Source organism: Porites lutea (genome assembly GCF_958299795.1).
Source record: "Porites lutea chromosome 5 unlocalized genomic scaffold, jaPorLute2.1 SUPER_5_unloc_1, whole genome shotgun sequence".
Lineage (NCBI taxonomy): Eukaryota > Metazoa > Cnidaria > Anthozoa > Scleractinia > Poritidae > Porites > Porites lutea.
This window is the reverse complement of record NW_027332288.1, coordinates 287501-302500: the sequence shown is the minus strand read 5'-3', so window position 1 is coordinate 302500 and position 15000 is coordinate 287501. Positions and strand designations below refer to the sequence as shown.

The 15000-nt window shown below is 37.7% G+C and overlaps 1 protein-coding gene across 1 annotated transcript in view; it reads left to right on the top strand.

Moving 5' to 3' along the window:
- LOC140925373 (glycoprotein-N-acetylgalactosamine 3-beta-galactosyltransferase 1-like) overlaps positions 1 to 15000 on the top strand; it is a 42405-nt gene that overhangs the window by 11206 nt on the left and 16199 nt on the right. Inside the window, exon 2 of the mRNA XM_073375352.1 lies at positions 12223 to 12272. The gene's annotated coding sequence lies outside the window, so the exon portion shown is untranslated. The remainder of the gene's footprint in view (positions 1 to 12222; positions 12273 to 15000) is intronic.

Genomic DNA, 15000 nt, shown 5'->3' with positions numbered 1-15000 from the left:
GTTGGTGTAGTTAGTGTAGTTGCTGTGGTTGCTGTAGTTGGTGTAGTATGTGTAGTTGGTGTAGTTAGTGCAGTTGTTGTAGTTGGTGTAGTTAGCATAGTTGGTGTAGTTGCTGTAGTTTGTGTAGTATATGTAGCTGGTGTAGTATGTGTAGTTTTTGTAGTAAGTGTAGTTGGTGTAGTACATGTGGTTGGTGTAGTTAGTGTAGTTAGTGTAGTTTGTGTAGTTGCTGTAGTTTATGTAGTTGGTGTAGTACAGGTAGTTGCTGTAGGTGGTGTAGCTGCTGTAGTTAGTGTAGTTGGTGTAGTATATGCGGTAGCTGTAGTTACTGTAGTTGCTGTAGTTAGTGTAGTTGGTGAAGTTACTGTAGTTTGTGTAGTTGCTGTAATATGTGTAGTTACTGTAGTTACTGTAGTTCGTGTAGTTGCTGTAGTTTGGGGTAGTTGCTGTTGTTGGCATATTGTAGTCGATGTGGTTGCTGTAGTTTGGTGTAGTTGCTGTATTTTGGTGTAGTTGGTGTAGTTCGGTGTAGTTTGTCGTAGTTGCTGTAGTTTTTGTAGTTATACAAGATTTTATTCTAACAGATATTAACCAAAAATACTTTAATCGTAACAAAACAACTGTTCGGTGTCTCTTGGGCGCTTGCCTGGTAAATACAGATTTTGTTATGTTTATGGTGTTGTTGTTGTTGTTGTTGTCTGTTTAATGAAATAATGTTGCTATGGTAACTCGCTTATTTCGAATATTATCATAATTGATCACCCTTCTTATACAGCTTTTAACCGGTAAAATTATTAGTAGATATCTTTTGCGTTGTGTTGGGTAGATGATCGCAGCAATAAATACCTCATTGGTATAGTACCAAAAAGTTTCGAAAAGTAACGAGCCTCCCAAAGAAGCAACCCCCTGAAAGTTGCGTTAAGATTTCACAGGTGTTAGCAAACCCTTACTACCGGAAATTAACAAGCCCCAAAAGAAGCGACCTCAAAAGTAATTTTCCCTTTTTGCCAGAAATGACGAAAAAAGTTTGACACCACAAGCTATATTTAACTGATTCGTGTTTTATTTTCATGACTATATTGGTTTTTGATTTTTCCATTTCAAAGGAAAATACATACATGTAACTATCATAAACTGATTTTACATTGCATTTTTTCCCAAAAGTGTTTTCTTGTTCTTTCCCAGATATCCGTATATAATTAGAGGGATACTGTAATAAATCCTTTTTCCAAGAACAAAACTAGTAAACGATATATTTAAGGCAACCAGTCTTTACATATGCATATGCTCAAATTAAAAAAATAGAACTTAAGCCTATCTGTGTATGTGTACGGTACAGGTTTTAGCTATCTGAAATTAACAGCTGTCTGACGGCAATGATAGGAGAAGTTTGTTAATTCCAAGAACCTCACTGTAAGTCCTTTTCTTGTATTTTCACCTATTGTTGTGATAGGTCTTGGAAGTTAAATCACATGATCTTACTCTGTGGCGGCCGGCTTCGAAATGTCAACTTGTCAAATCTTGCACAAAAGAAACAAATTCAAGCGATTTACGTTGACAACTGCTGTCAAATACGAAAGAAACTAAGAGCATTTTTCAACGACCTACACTTGCAGGTTAAACTAGATCTCTTCCATGCCCATTACCAGAAATTTAAGACAAAATGGTGGACGCCCAGACTCGACCCAGACCTTCCGCTCTCTAAGAATGGCCGCCGATCGTTATAGAGAAATGTATGGAGAAAATTGAAGAAGTGGAAATTTCAGATCTGAAGTAGCACACACGACATTTGCCGACCTCTAAATGCAAAGTGTACGTACCATATCATTATTTACGGTAGTTTTGGTCTCTAGAAAGTTCGCCAACGGGCCGCAAACAACACATTTTACGAACGGCTGTTACAGTTCCTTGAGCTCTCTAATTTTTTCAAAAAAGCTTAGAGGTGCCTACCTTCTCTCCACATTTTAGAACATTTCGTTGATGTGAATCCTTGATGCCGACCCTTCTAATCATCGATCGATGTTCAAACTTTAAAACGTGATAAAAATCAGCCTTGATCCATTCCCCAAATGGCCGCAAAATGTGCGATAAAAGAGGTAAAAATACATCCATTTCTGCGATAAAAGCTGTACAAAACGCACCACTGCGCTTATTATTCCTTGTGAAAAGTAGGGTTTCTTTCTCCAGTTTGTTTTGATCGCCATCTTTACAGGTAGGTACTTCATATATGATTATTATTATACACAATATCGCTGGCTAAGTGTACTGTGGGCCCTGATTTTTGAAAATTATTTTTACTCTGCCAAGTCACGCATGAAACGAAGTTGTTTCTTCTCTCTAAAATCGTCATTCGAACAGGAGCCCGGACTCTAGTTTCCCCTTTTTCATTCTCCCTTGTATTGACTACCTCAAAAAAGAAATTAAATTGATTCAAATCCTTTGATAGTGTGTCATTTCAGTCTTCGTTTTTTCTACGTACTGCTTTCTTTATGCCGCCATCTTGATAATTTGAAACCGCGTGCCAAATGCTTCGCGGGTGCAAAATGTCGCCGATTTCTGGTAATGCATAAATCGCTTTTTGGTGACCATACCAAAAAGATGGAGTTGGCGAAAATCAAAAGCCAGGCAATATCGAAATGTCTTTCGAGCCGCGGGAGAATACGGAAAAACACGGAAAAGAGAAACGCCATCATCAGAAACTCTATCAGAAAACATTGAAATTTTTGAAAGAAAAAGGAAGGGCATGAGATCGGGAAGAAGGCTGGTACTTAACAAGAAATCTTTGCGAGCTATAGAAAATATTAAAATTCTGGGTGTGGAACAAACAAAAACGAGAGGCTACACAGAAAGCTTCGAAAAATTGCAGGAAGAAGTTAGTCGAAATGGTCATTTAATATATGTGATCCAGGGGCTCTTTATTTTTGCGGGAAAAATAGACGAATAGTAATTCGCACTCTCGATTCACCAAAACTTTCACATAATGGCAATGCTTTAAAGTATTTACAGTGAGGTCACTATTTGAGGTTTAATGACCATAGATTTTAGGAAAATAGGGGAAACGACGCTAAAATGAAGATGATCCGTAAATTCAAGTGCTAGATGCAGTCAGACATTGTGTAGCGTAATTACATAAATATGAAGAGAAAGGAAATAAAGGTAAAGACATCATATAATTTCAATGAAATTATATCAAATATCATCATTATATAAGATTAATTACCCATTAGAGAGCATAAGTTTCAAGAATCACCAGAACGTTTTCGAGATCCTCCCAATACTAAGTAGTGCTCACAGATAAACAAGTGTCAGTTTGGGGAGAAAACTAGTTGGCCGTCGTCAATCTACTACGTTCTTTTGCGAGAACGTAAAAAAAAACTAAAAAAGGGGGAAAAAAGCGATTAAATGTTCATTACAATCTCGTAATCGTATTTCTAAAACTATACCAACTAAAAAAAAAGTAACCAAACTACATCAACTACAGACACTATATGAAAGTACACAAAACTAGATCAACAACGGGAACTACTGCAAATTAAATTAAATATACGAAACTACACCACCTAGAGCCTCTACAGTAATACACCAAAGTACATCGAACTACAGCAGAGATGCCAACCTCTGGAAATCTAAAATCTGGAGACTCTTTCTTTTCCATTACTCCCCGAATATCAATAATCAAACCCCCCTGACCCCCCCCCCCTTCTCCCCCGATAAACACAACTCCATCCAGTCCCTTATAGGCTTAGGACATTATATGAAGTCTTACACGAGGTACAGACCATCACAATTAGCTTTTATGATTGTTTGTCAGTGATAAAATATGTGCGAAAATACCCCAGAAACCGAACTTTGAATCAAGGAAAATTCAATTTTTTGGAGATGACGGGATCAACTCCAAATTAAAGCACATAACTCCATTTTGTCCGGAAGATTTCATGACCCGTACGGGAGACCGGGAGATTGTTGTCGTATCTGGGAGAGATGGCATGTATGCTACAGCAACTACACCAAAATACGGTACCTACAATAAATACATGAAACTACAACACCTACACCAAACTACACCAACTGCACAAAACTACACCTACTACAACAAACTACACCAACTACAGCAACTAATGTAACTACAGCAACTACAGCAACTACACATACTACACCAACTACAGCTACTACAGCAACTACAGTAACTACGGCAACTACAGAAACTACAGCTACAACACATACTACACATACTACACCAGCTACACCAACTGCAGGTACTACACCAACTACACATACTACAACAACTACAACAGCCACGGTAACTACACCAACTACACCAACTACACCGACTACACTAACTACACCAACTACAGCAAATTCACCACCTACACATACTACAGCAACTACAGCAACTACAGCAACTACAGCAACTACAGCAACTACACTAACTACAGCAACTACAGTTACTACACCAAGTACACTATCTACACAAACTACAGCAACTACAGTTACTACATCAACTACATACACTACACCAACTACACTAACTATAGAAACTACACCAACTACAGTGACTACCAACTACATCAACCACAGCAACTACAGCTACTACACCTACCGCGCCAACTACATCAACCACAGCAACTACAGCTACTACACCAACTAAAGTAACTACACTAACTACACCAACTACATATACTACATTAACTACCTAACTACACTAACTACGCCAAATACACATACTACACCAACTACACCAACTACACCAACTTCATATACTACATCAACTATACTAACTATACAAACTACACTAACTACACATACTACACCAACTACAGCAACTACATATACTACACCAACCACACCAACTACAAATATTACAACCACTACAACAACTACACACACTACACAAACTACACTAGCTACACTAACTACACCAACTACACCAACTACACAAACTACACCAACTACAGCAACTACAACAATTACGCATACTACACCAACTACACTAACTACAGCAACTACACATACTACACCAACTACAGCAACTACACCAACTACATATACTACAGCAACTACACGTACTACACCAACTACACTAACTACAGCAACTACACAAACTACACAAACTACACATACTACACCAGCTAAACCAACTACTCCAACTACATATACTACACTAACTACACTAACTATAGTTGACTACATACACTATACCTACCTACAGCAACTACAGCAACTACACCAAGTACTGTAACTGCACCAACTACACCAAACATCTACTTTCTCATAGTGGGCAAAGTGGTCATGGAATTTCCCTTTATTCGTGACGGTTATCATGAACCCATTACCAGAACTTATCTTACTTTGGTAGAAAATTACCAATTGTCAGTTTCTTTTAGCGTTCAATACCGTGGTTTGAGAAAGTTTTAATTGACATCAAATTTTCCATAACGATTTTGCCTGTCATTTGATGCTGAAACAAACTGATTTCCAATATCTGCCATGATCAATTTGACAGTCATTTCCTTATGAACCTGGAGAATAATGCAGTGAGTGATTCAATCTTTCTTGCGACATAGTTGTTCGAAGATACGTCTTGAGCGTTCTAAGGAGAGAGGCCGACCGCTCACTCGGCATTCGTGGCACGTACAACGAGAAATAGTTTTAATGCAAGGTTAAAGACGTCTGAGAAATAATCCCTTGTGAAAATCCTTACAGGATCTTTGAGGATCTTCAATGATCTTCAAAGGTCTTCAAAGACCTGCAAAGACCTGTAAAAGATCTCTGAACCTGATAATCCTTCAAAGATCTTTAAAGGGTCTTTCAGGGCTCCTTGAGGATCTTATATTGATCTTGTAAAGATCCTTTGAAAGGTGAGCTTCAGGATTTTAAGGTTATCCTTCAAGACCCTCAGGTTTTCTTTGAGGTTCTTCTAAGGATCATAGAAGGATCTTTTTAGGATCCTTGGGCTGAACATTTAAAGACCTTTAGAAGCATCTTTAAACATCCTCCATTTTTCTTGAAGGATCTTACAAGGATCTTTCAAGGATCCCTGGGCGGAACTTTAAAATATCTTTTTAAGGATCTTTAAAGAGACCTCTCGTATTCTTTAAGGAACTTATTAGGATCCTTCAAGGATCCTTTGAAGTTCCTTTTCTAAAGTGTTTTTTATCAGCATCTTTAAACAACTGATCTGCAGTATTTTTTAAGAATTTTTCAAGAGTCTTGAAACGATCCTCTATTTATTTCTGGGGAGAGCTCATCTTCCGAGAATTTTAAAAATTTCTTGAGTGAATATTGAAATTATACTATCTTTCTTCTTTTGAAAATGAAATGTTTATATTAAATTGCAAGAAGTTTAACTTGGCACACCGAGATCGGCAAATATGTTAATTATTCGCATTTATAATTCTTTTAGATGCAGTGACATAAATTGACTTGAAGCTACAATCCCGGACAAAAATAATTGAGAAAGTTTTCCCCATCATGTCCACTTTCCTACGCAGCAAAACTATTTCCAAAACGACGCCTTTGCGGAAAGAAAACCCCTTCCGCCAATTCAATGTTGCTTCCCACAAACGCCCAGGTATCAGGCTTTCTTTTGAATACACAACAACATTGCTTTGAGGGGAAGGGGAGAGGGAAGAACCGGTACAGCTACGATGTTTAGAAAAATGTTGTCCAAGTATCGATTTTCTCAACAGTTTTTGTCCAAGATTGTGTACAAGGTGATTCGCGTTTTCTGGCAAGAATATTTGCAAGGACAAAACAAAAACATGCTAATAAAAAGCACTTTACAGAAGCTGTTTTGGGCACAAAGTTTCACGCCAGACCATCTTCTCATAGAAAAGCACGACCTCATATACGTTTTTTTTTTTGCAGCACCCCCTTTAAAACAGTCAGATTTCGCAATAGCCGTACAGCGCGTGCTAATTGTTACATATTTTCCTGTAGTTCCGGAATGGAAGGCTCGGAAAATGTGAAAAGAGTAATTTATCTTTTTCAAAAGAGTCTGAACAAGACTTGTATGACGGTTCTCTTCAAAGAAAAGGAGTTCGTAGTGTTTATTTAGGGACATAATAGTCAACCCGATATGGAACCGTTTCCCGTCACGTGGAAATTGCTTCTCAGAGCTTATAATTGGTTAAACTATGGGTGTTACAGAAACTTTGTTTGTTAAAAGTCGGTTAACTTTTTATGATAATTCCATGGATAGAATAATATTACGAATAACAAAGCATGGAAACGGTTAATACCATTTCCTTTTCAATACAGAATGACCTTCTGATTCTTATTGAACTTCCCTGTTAATCGTTGTTAACCGTTGCTAATCTTCGCAGCCGCTCAAAAATGTCCTGTTAATCGTTCCGACTTGCAGATATTGTGGAGAGAAAAAGATTACAAGTCAACTATGGCAACTTTTATCATGCCTTGGTTTACAAATTATCAATTTAGGTCATAATTTTTTCCAGTCATATGTAACCCGAAGACAAAACGTGCACTCTTACAGGTCACGCGATAGTACATCTTGTCACGTTATCGCGCGTGACATTTCTAGATTTCAAAGTGTGTTTCTTTGCACTGGATATCGCTACAATTTCAAAAGTAAGCATTCAAATGTGAAAAGTAAAAATGCAGCTTTTGTAAATATTTAATCCTCTCTCCATTTGATGCTTTTATTCATTGCAAGTGCTTGCCCATTGACTATTTCCGCGATGGGAAAATTGTTCAAAGTTGTCGGGTCACGCGCTCTGAAAATTCAGCAAAAGTTTCATGTGTTATTTCTTGATCAAATCGTAGTGGGTGAAATTCCCGTTTTCTGGCTAATCAGCTTGACGGAAACGTCCTTTTCGTCCTCGAAAAGCGCAATGTATGCACGCTACTCTTCACTCAAAGCGCGCGTAAAAACCATCCATGGAAAATGAATTTCGCAAACGTTCTTGACTGACCACTCCAATCAAGTAAGACATACCAATTGGTTTTCTTGTCATAAACGCCTCTGTTTTCACTCATGTTGCGATTATTATCTACTTTTCTTTGAAATGTACTACATTTATAAAGAACAGGCTTATTTGGCTGCGTTAAAGGCTGCAAATCGCCTTTCCCAGTCAAATACAATCCCGGACAAAACTACTTGAGAAAGTTTTCCCCATCATTTCCACTTTCCTACGCAACAAAACTATTTCCAAAACGATGCCTTTGCGGAAAGAAAACCCCTTCCCCCAATTCAATGTTGCTTCCCACAAACGCCCAGGGATCAGGCTTTCTTTTGAATACACAACAACATTGCTTTGAGGGGAAGGGGGAGAGGGAAGAACCGGTACAGCTACGATGTTTAGAAAAATGCTGTCCAAGTATACAATTTTCTCAACAGTTTTGTCCAAGATTGTAGTCCATCGGTTATAATTTTATAAGATTGAGACGTTTCGAGAGCTCATCAGCGTCGATTCTTTGGTTTCCTTTGGGATTCTTATATAAGTTAATATTATTGAAAATACCGGACTGCCGGTCATTTAGTGTTTTCAACACCTTTACTGGCAGTCGACCTGAAAAACGTTTTAAGTGTCACAAAGCACGGTTTCGTTTTCTGAGCCCAGCGTAAAGCAAACACTACACTTGGGATCTGTAAAGCAATTCAGGATCGCTTGACTTTTCTTAATCGATATCTGATAGGTTTTTTTCGATTTGTGAAATTTACTGAGAATATATAGGACTGCTGGTCATTTAGTATTTTGAAAACATTGACCGGTTACCAGCCATATAGCCACAGCGTTCAAAATATGATCAAGTCATTTCATATAATTATTTCTTTTCATGTCATTTCAACCATTAATATTGCACCCGATCAATCGCAAAGGTCAGAATTCGTTTCCCGGTCAAGCCTTATTTTTTTCAGGTACTTTTTCAACCACTTAGATTGTCCATTTTTTAACTGCAAGAATCATTTCCACTCTCACTGTTTCTTACAGTAAGTTGTGTTCCTAGTAGGTCGAAAGTCCACTTGAACATGCGAACAGTTCCTTTACATGCTTTTTGAGTTTCCTTTTTATACACTTCGATCAATTAATAAACAGTTCCTTGAGGCCATAAAATGGCGTGGTCTTGGTGTGTTCAAGGTGTCTTTAGTTTTATCAGTTTTGGGTAACTGTGAGCTTGTCCAACATGAAGAACGTCCACGACAGGTTTTTCGTCGCTACTTTGATTTATAATGTAGTCCAGCATTTTCTTTCCAAACTTAAAAGAACAATGCTAAGTTTATCTCTTGCAATTAACACTTCAAATGCGTTAGAATATTCTAATCAACGATGAAAATAACTGTTCTTTCAACCAAACGGGAGCAAGTTCTCGATTAACCGCCATGTTTAAAAATATTTCGTGCGGCTATTGAACCAATAGAAAAGTGTAAAATGAACTTCCGTTGAATAGTTCAAATTCACGCGGACTTCACAAGCGACAGAGTATTTTCGTAAGACTGTCTTTCTATTATCCATGTTATTTTCGAGACAAAGTGATCAATTGCGAAGTTTGTGTTCACATCAAGCATGTTTCCAAGTCAGTTAACTCAGCTGGGTTATCGCAGAGAGGTATGTTTTCTAATAACTTTGCGTAATTAAGCTTAAACTTCAGAGATAAGCTTTAGCATTAAAATTCAAGACGAATGCACAGATATGTCATTGATTGATTCCTTTTTGTTTACTGCAGAAATAACTGTACTCTTTGTTACAAATCGTCACTGGAGTATGTTATTGTATGGCTCTACAAGGTTATGGCAGACTTGTCAAGACCAATGATAAATAAAATTGGAGAAGAAATAGCATAAGTTTCCAATATGCATGCATGCAATGTCTACAACAGGTTAGAAGCAAAAAAGTTTCCCGTTATAATGGCTTCAAAGTTAAACTTAGCCTGTAGGTTTGTTTATTTGAACTTCGATTCATAAAATTTACATATATCATCTTGCAATATTCAGAACAGATATATTGGCTAGCTCCTAACTAATAACTTGAAGATCTTTGAAGATGATCGAGGTTTGTCACAAGATCTTTGAAGATCCTTAAGATTTTTGGTAATGCTATAGATTGTTAAATAGGACTAGTAAAGATCTAGTAAGATTTTGCCAAGGTCTTTGAAGATCCTTTAAGATCGTTGAGGATCGTTGCAAGATTTTGGAAGATCTCAAAGATCTTGGTAAGTAAATTGAGGATCTTGGCAAGAATTTTAAGTATCCTTGACGATCTTTGCAAGGATCTTTGAGGATCAAAGATCTTTACTAGGATCCTCAAGGATCTTTCTAGGATCTTTAAAGATCTTAGAAGATCCTCAAAAGATTTTCACCAGGGATCAACAGCTACCGACTGCGGAGGTTTCTCAGATATGCCACTACATCGTTCAATCCAAGGTCTGTCTCAGTTAACCAAACTGCGCTCTGAGAGTTTGTAGCTGTGGCGGTAGCGAGTTACGCTCCAAGTGGTCTCCCTAAAAAATCACAGACACAATCAAGATCTTTGGAAAAATCCTTCCTTTTAACTGCATCTACACTTTTGCGAATGATGGCCCATTCATCAATCAACTTCTGTCCAGGTCACGCAAGGAAATACTATCCAGATCTAAAGTCTTTTTCTCTCAGGTGAAATTCAAAAGACTGTAGAATTTTGATCTATTTATAAAATCACAGAATGTTTCTTCAACGAATTCTAATACATCAAATCGCCTCATGCAGTGTATTATCATCTAGTCCAAGGATCTTAGCTTGCCACGCTTAAGTATCTCAACCTACTCAATTTTGAGTTTTCCAAAAGTTGAAAGTTGGTGGGGCAAATGCCTCACCTGCAGCACCACCCTCGAAAAGCAGGCAAGGTCATTTAGGACATATAAGGGAACGACTTTAGGTCCTTTAGAACCTTTTAAAAAAGTTCACTTGAAGGTCCACTGGCTTCAGTGTAAATTTTTTTTCCAGTTGTGACTTTCACTTTCACGAAAAAATTAGTTGAAAATCACGAATATTGGATAAAAGATTTTAAAGTTCACGTATCACGACAAGCAAACCATTCACAGTTCACGAATTTTAATTTTAATTCGTTTCTTTTACCTTTCACGAAAATTCAAAACACTTAATCCCGTATCAGGCAAAAATCCCTTCCCCCCCTCTCCCTGAAAGAAACAGAACTAGTTTATGTTTAAGTTGTTTCTGCAGGAAAAAAATCGAATTTCATCTGTGAAGAACTTAAGGAATTAAATCAGATGGATATGAGGCTCGACGTTTCACTCAGTTAAGTTCGACATATTTGCATTTTAAATGCCACTCTTGCCGCATCTTCGACTGAGGCCCGCTTTAAACGTCGAATTTCATACGTAGAGAGCCAATAAACTCGGGAATTCAATGCATATGAAGTTCGACGTTTACCTCAGCTAAATTCGACAGATTTGAATTAAACATACGCTCACTTTTGTCGCATTAGCCTGTTGAAATATAAGTCCAACTTAACATGAAACGAACTGAATACATAAATTTTTATGTTCAGGTATTTTTTTAATATTAACATCACTTGTGATCAGCTATTTATGATTTACAAGTGTGACCAACTATGGACGACAGAATAATGACAAAGCACTGTCTCCCACATGAGCTAGAAGCTCATAAGTAACAATCTGATTGCCATCACGACAACGAAAACTAACGCCAGTTTCATTTTAAGGCTGGGTAAAGATTTCTTAGAAATCGGCAGAAACACATGGAACTAATCCAGACGCTTCACGTTCGATTAAAAACTTATTCCTGTCTAGCAAGACAAAGAGAATCAAACGTTTTAAAATTTTATAATGATAACAAGAGTCTAAGAAGGAAGACTACATCAAGGAAGGGAAAATTTCACTTATAGTCTGTAAATATTTCGTTGCTGAGAATTTGATCACAGTTTTAGAGCGAAGACAATCACGGCTACAGTAGAATGTTCTAGATACGATGAAGCCATCTCCTTAATCTTTCCTCTTGTGTTTCGACTTTAAGATCCAACGAAACGACGGCAGCGAGAACGTAACAAAAGCAAAACAAACAAGAAACAAAAAAAATACGTTTAATGGCCAAAATAGCAACTTAACCTCTGCATCACACTTTTTTGTACATCAGTTTCTTTGCCATTTTTGCACGAAAACCTCGTGAAAATGCTTAATCGCCCTAATTTCACTTTTCATGAAGAAGGTAAACAAGTAACGACGAAATTTCTCTCTCTTTTTCAGGTCTCTAGGTATTCAAGCCCTGCATGTTAGGTTCGCCTACATTTGACAAAGTAAGTGGGTAGGAATAATCGCGATAAAGATTAGGAGAGTGCAAATTCATAGCGCCCGAGTGACTCTGGGAACTAGTTAACAATTATTCCTCGAGCCCGAATGGGCTCTAAGTCAATAGCTATTGACTCAGAGGGCGAGAGGAATTGCGAGGGCCATGAGAGCGAGAGGAATGATTGTTTTAGTTAAATCTAACTAGTTGGTCAAAAAAATATCGAGACAAAACATCTTTCGCTAGTTAAAGCTAGACTTTAATCCTTTTTTGCCGCCAAAACATTGCAAATATGGCCAGGCGCAGTCGCTTACAATTCTTATTGCTGGTTTTCAGTGTCACGCCATTCAAAATAGATCAATATAATATATAGATTTAGCCAGGGCTAAAAGCGGGGCTCCCATTAATAAATTTATAATTTAAATTAAACAATAAACTTGTATTCGAATTCCACAATTCAGTTAACTTTAGAGCACATTTATGTGACTTTTGAGGGAAAGGCTACCTGATTTTAGAGTAAAATAATTTGCAAACAGCCCAAGAGTGAACCAAATCTTACATCGAGTTGATAGCCTCATATGTACACCCAAAAACTGGTAATCATCTTCGATCACATTTAAGAGCCTTAATGGCTCTTGATCACCGTAGATTAATTAGTGGGAAAAAAAATCAGGCCAACTTTTTTGCGTTCGACAAGTTTACTTTGCAAAATCTTGTCAACAAATCTGGGTGCGTGTAAACCAACCTTTTATACCATTTATACATCACATATGAGGTGAAACAGTAGTATGAGGCACTAGAGACCTTTAGCATCAGGTAAACCGTAAACCTCAAACCGCAAACCGCAGTTACGCGTTTGCAGTTTCGCGTTGCCGAGATTTCAAACTTAAGCAAGGCGTTCAGTTCGATTTGTTCAGTTCAGTTCAGTTCACTTTTATTTAGCCAAAATACAATACAATACAAGCACACATATAGGAATTGTAAGGTTGCAAGGGAGCCCAGAAGAAACCAGAAGGCTTTATGAAGCCTGAGCTCCCCAGTCTAAAGGAAATAAGCAAAATAAAATGATATTCGCGGAGTGATATGCGGGTACGTTAAAAAAAGGAACCAGATAGAGACTGAGTTAAGTTATGAATTTAGTAACAAGATAGGAAAAAAAAATTTAACTCTGGATTGGAACAGAATACGTTCCATTGTTAGTACGGCAGAAAGGAATATAAAATTGACTTGAACTACGCGTTCATTGTTTATGGCCGCCATGTTGTTTTCATCAAGTCGAAGTGCATCACTTTAATCGCCCAAAAATCAGCAATAATTCATTGATTCGAGATCAAAAATCCAACAAACACATCGCAAACGGATACAAAAAGCTAGTTCATACCTTTAAACGCGAGGCTGTACCATTGTTTGTGGCAAAAAACCTTGCCGTAAATAGCTTACCGCTGGAAGCCCTTCCTGCGGTTCAAACGTGAACTGCAAACTGCAAACGTGACCGCAAGGACGTGGTCACGTGACATTTTGCGGTTTGCGGTTTGCCGTTTTCCCCGAAAAACCTGATGCTAAAGGTCCCTACTGTTTTTATCATACCGGCAGACCTCAGACAGAAAGCAGTATTTCACAATACAAATTGCACTCATTCAATATTCATAAACTGTTAAAAAAATTTCCAAAATCAGCTATACGGCCATCCGGTTCTCACTTTTGTAGTGCGAGCTGTGGCGAGTGTTTGAATGAACATTAACAGAGTTACGCTCCAACATTATAAAGAATTTATTCTGTTTATTTTTCATTTAATGGTTTATTAACGCGCGGCACTTTGAGTACTCCTGCAAGCGATGTTCACTGAACGACTGAAAACAATCGGCACAGCGATTAAAATTACAAGAGAGACTACTAACAATCAATAAAAGAAATATAATTCGGTGAAACATATACAGAAACAACAATTTTCATTCAGGAAGACAAGTATTAAAGTATCCCTAAAAATCCTGAGTCTTCAAGCTTCAAGCTTAAGTTTATGTTTTAAGCCGGCTTCCCGGTGTTTGCTTTAGGACAGTGCTTTTTTCAAAGACGAACTCGAGGCAAGAAAATCGGTCAAAGCTTTCTTTTCCGGCCAGAATTATAACTAAATATTCTTTAAACGTTTTCTTTCTATTTGCGGTGAGAAACTGTCTAAAGGCCTTTTAAAGTTCTGTAAGCTTATATCAAACCTGATACTCGGTCAGATCATTGTCTCAAATCTTACAAACGTGCATAAACTAAATGACCGCATAAACTCCGCTCGACTTCATTAAATTAGATAAAAAAAAAACAAACATCAAATACAATAATTTCTCTGGCTTACCATTCGAGATGCAGCTCCTGAAAGGTATCAAGAAAAGCCAGTATCGCTTCAGACTTTGCAATCCTCTTACGCATCAAGCAAGGTGAAAACGAAAACGATGCCATCCGAAATCGGATTTCCGACATTGACAAGCGACGTATTCCTCAACCAAAAACCCAATAAACAAACTAGCCATGAATAACAGAAGACTCCTGATAGCAGCTGAATTTCATTTTGCACATCCAGTGGAACAAGACAGTTAAAAACATCACTAGTTGACACAAAACTCTGTCAGCTTCAGCTGTCAAAGTAAACAAGATTCAAGATGCTGCATAAATTTTCCGCCTGAACTCACCTGTCAAATTTTGACCAATCAGAGCATAAAAATTGGACGTAGAGCGTGACCATGGTGAGA